Source organism: Ictidomys tridecemlineatus, chromosome 5 (genome assembly GCF_052094955.1).
Source record: "Ictidomys tridecemlineatus isolate mIctTri1 chromosome 5, mIctTri1.hap1, whole genome shotgun sequence".
NCBI classification, from domain to species: Eukaryota; Metazoa; Chordata; class Mammalia; order Rodentia; family Sciuridae; genus Ictidomys; species Ictidomys tridecemlineatus.
Window position 1 is genome coordinate 181,435,403 of NC_135481.1, and position 4,469 is coordinate 181,439,871.

General features: G+C 41.9%; 1 long non-coding RNA gene across 1 annotated transcript; it reads left to right on the plus strand.

Annotated features, from left to right (window-relative positions):
• Positions 1–2,181: 2,181 nt before the first annotated feature.
• Positions 2,182–4,240, plus strand: LOC120886798 (uncharacterized). The gene is made up of 3 exons (XR_013438605.1): positions 2,182–3,565; positions 3,677–3,810; positions 4,043–4,240. It is a non-coding gene; the product is annotated as an uncharacterized LOC120886798 (long non-coding RNA).
• Positions 4,241–4,469: the final 229 nt, after the last annotated feature.

Genomic DNA, 4,469 nt, shown 5'->3' on the forward strand with positions numbered 1-4,469 from the left:
TATACCGTGTGACTTTATGTTATATATGCATACATGACTGTGTGTGGGGTGTGTGTGTGTGTGTGTATATGTGTGTGTGTTTGGTACTGAGGATTGAACCTGGGGTGCTTTACCACTGGGCTACATTTGCAGTCCTTTTTATTCTGAGACAGGTTCTTACTAAGTAACTGAGGCTGGCCTTGAACTTGGACTCCTCCTGTTCCAGCCTCCTGAGTTGCTGGATTACAGGCATGCTCACTATACCCAGCTGAATTTTATGTTGAAGAAAAAAAAAGGAACAAAATTAATATTTAAAGCAACATCTCAGAATATCCCCCTTCCCCTCATAATAGAAAGACCCCTGATCATAATAAGTATCATAAAGTCAGAAGTGTCAAGTCCTACTAAAACTGTTAGACTTTAGAAACAAAGAAGGCTGGGAATGTGGCTTAATGGTAGAGTGCTCACCTAGCATATGCAAGGTCCTGGGTTTGATCGCCAGTGCTGCCCAAAGAAAGAAAAGACCAGACCCCTGGGCCCCTAGGCAAATGAGATGGGTTACACCCAAAAGAAAAAAGTCACTTTTTATCGGTTGGGTTTTTTTTTTTTTGCATCAGACTTTGTCCCCAATGAAGAGAATGGATATCAAACTTTCTAACAACAATATCCATTATAAGAAACTGAATAGAATAATTAGAACACAAAAATGGTGAAATAAATACATTTTTTAAAAAAGATAAAACTTAAAAATCACTAGAAAACCTAATTAAGAGTAGAGGAAATATAAATATAGAGTAAATAAGAAAATAAAGAAGAAATAAATTATCTCCTTTATATAATTCTTTTAAATTAGAATATATAGATCAAACACTCAATTTTCTAGGAAAATATAATTTTACCAAAACTGACATTCACAGAGATAAAGCCAAGCAGACCTATTCCATGAAAGAACAAGAAAATTGTGACAGAACTACCTCATTTCCCCACCAAAGATACTCCAGGTTCAGTTGAGCTGATGGGATTTTTTTTTTAAGAGCGAGAGAGAGAATTTTAATATTTATTATTTTTTTTTAGTTTTCGATGGACACAACATCTTTGTTTATATGTGGTGCTGAGGTTCGAACCCGGGCTGCACGCATGCCAGGCAAGCGAGCTACCACTTGAGCCACATCCCCAACCCAAGCTGATGGGATTTTATTAACCTTAAGGACGGTCTGGTGTTCCTTAAGCTTTTCCAGAGCATAGGAAACAAATTACAAATTATTATAATGTGATGAATGTAAAAGCTACAAAAAGTTATATTTACTATCAAAAATCCAGTAGATAGCATACATGTGAATGAGAAAATGATAGACCAATTTCTAAAAAATATCAAGGCCTGGTGAAGTTGCACAGGCATGTAATTCCAGTTACTCAGGAGGCTGAGGCAGGATGATTGCCAAGTTCAAGGACAGCCTGAGCAACTTAGCTGAGGCCCTGTCTCAAAATAAGGAGGGCTGGAGACGTAGCTCAGTGGTACAGCACTGGCCTAGCATTCATGAGGCCCTGGGTTCATTCCCCAGTGCCCAAACAGAAGAATATACCAGTAAATTATTTGTAAACTATTATTCAAACATTAAACACACACACACACACACACACACTGACCAAATGGATTTTTATCCCAAAAAAGCAAGTATATTCCCCAAATATCCAAAATCTCAAGCTTAACACCAGGTTTATTTCTCATACTGTGTCTAGTCAGTGTCATATGGTAGACAGGGATGGAGGTGCTGTAGTGATTGCACACCCCCGCCATCTTATGATTCTGACATCTCAACACAAAGCAATAAAGAACATCAGGTGGCAAGTCCTGGCACCCGAACGTTACACCCATAAGTGATGCACATCACACCTACTTGTATTTCACTGGCCAGAGCAAATCACTTTAGCCCCAATTAATTTCTTAGGATTCCATTTTACTTCCTCTATTTTGTTATACCTCTTATTTTTTGGTGGTTGTTCTAGGGTTGATAATATGCATCCTTGGGCTAGGGCTGGGGCTCAGTGGTAGAGCGCTTGCCTAGCATATGTGACGCTCTGGGTTCGATTCTCAGCACCACATACAAATAAGTAAAGGTCCATCAACAACTCAAAAATCTTTTTTTTTTTTATATTTTTTAGTTGTAGTTGGACCCAATACCTTTATTCTATTTTTTTTTTTTTAATGTGGCGCTGAGGATCGAACCCAGGGCCTCACATGTGGTAGGCGAGCACACTACTGCTGAGCCACAGCCCCAGTCACAGACCTTTTTTTTAAAACAGGGTCTCACTAAGTTGCTGAGGCTAGCCTCCAACTTTTGATTCTTCTGCCTCAGCCTCCAGGTTGGCTAGGATTACAGTTGTGTACTACCACATGGCTGGTGGTACCATTCTTAAACTGTACATGAAATGTTATGGAATTACTTCAAGGCTGATTATGTTAAGGATGCATTTAAAAAAAAAAAAAGGTCTGGAGATGTAGGTGGGTGATGAAGTCCTCCTAGGTTTCCTCCCCATTCACCCCACTGGTCCCACATGCTGCCGTCACGTGTTTTACTGTTACTTCTGTATAAACCCCATCATACAGTGTTAATATTTTTGTTTAGTCAGCAGTCTTCTAGAGAAATCTAAAGAGCATGTTTTGTTTACCTACATGTTGACTTTCTACATGGGAGAACATTCCTCGGCTGGTCTTCACTCAAGGATTCTCCTCAAGAATGCTTTATGGGATGAGGGCTGGGCCTCGCCTTCAGGCTAGTGTTCAGTTTAAAAACTCCTTTGGAAATGTTCCAGAGGAAGGGGTGAGATTCTCCTGGGAGCCGCTCCTCAGCCTGGACCACCTTCGGGTTCAGCAAAATTGAGAGATGAATTTGGCTGCCTCGCACTTTCCAACCTGTGCAGTTTCTGATGAGTACCTGGCAGGCAGGGAATATTCTTTTCTTAGCAATTTCCTGGTCCAGCGACCACCTCGACATTGCTGGGGCTGGAGGATGATGGGCATTCCCCAGCCTGGACAAACTGCTGGCAACTTTAGCTTTTGTCTCCCAAGGTGGGGAAGCTTGACTGCTGACCACTCCCCGGCTTGGGACCTTTCAGCAATATCTTGCACTGAGCTTTATCACAAGTGTTACATGCTTGAGGCTTTACACCTGGATTGGAATATCCATGCTATGATGATCATCAACAGAACAGTCCCAGTGTATGAACGAAGTCCTTTTGCTGATAGTGATTTTGTGTGCTTCTGTCATTGGCATTCCAGTTGCCATTCTGAGAAAGTATTCTCAAGTGCTAGAGTATACATACTCCTGAAAACAAGAGCGCAATTGACCAGAATCTTTGCAAAGGCTTCCAAGCGGACGGATGACCTGCCTTGTGTCCTGACCGTAGCTCTTAAAATATTGCTGAGATGCATGGGTAATCCTAGCCCAGCTCCTGTGGGAACAAGATGAGTGAACAGATGCTCTGGTGCCACCTGGTGGCTATCGAGGGTGCACTACAATGACAGATGCAAGCTCTGGAGGACCAAGGTAAACAAGGGCCAGAGAATCAGGGCCAAGCAATGAAGGTGAGACCAGACATGGAGCTTGGAACATGGAGTATTTTGGGTTTTGGGGAGCTACAGAAACAATCATGAAACTTCTGTTGTTTTTTTCCATATCTGACTTTGGGTTTTCAGCCTGCTGTCCACTGGGACTCCAGTGGGTGGCTTCCAGAATATAGATCCTCCTGGTTGACAAGGAAGAGATGTCCCCCCTTCCCCGGCAAGTCTGGAAGAGCACAACTCCCTGGAGCATCACAGAGAGGCAGGAGGTAGAGAGCACTTGCCCCACCTTACCCTCCAGCCCCAGCAGAGGCTCTTGTGTGGGATGTGGGCTCTCTAATTCAGTTCTGATTTCGGCTGCAAATTGTATATGAAACGGTGATCTTAAGCTGCCTGGGTTTCAGAGAAAACTGTGCTGTTAAAAACATGTATGTTTTGAGTTGGTAGCTTTGCTTAATTGTATGTTGCCATGGTAATACAGACATTTCTGTTTTTAAACAGCTGGCCATGGTGGTAGATGCCTATAATCCCAGCAACTTGGGAGGCTAAAGCAGGAGGATCACAAGATCAAGGCCAGCCTTTGCAGCTTGGTGAGATCTGTTTCAAAAATCAAAATGGTTAGCATGTAGGTCAGTGGTTGAACATACCTGTGTTCGTTCCCCAGTACCTAAAAAAAAATAATAATAAAATAAAAAAAGTATAGGTCAAGAACAAGTTCATCAAATTGATTTGTTTTTCCTTATTCTGTGACCATGATTTCTTAAAACAGAGTTTAAAAGTCTTTGTCTCATTTAACAATATGTGCCTTGTGGCTGGGGTGTGGTTCAGTGGTAGAACACTTGCCTAGCATATACCAGGCTCTGAGTTTCATCTCCAGCACTGCAAAAAGCAAACAGAAACAAAACAAAGCAAAAGAACAATACATGCT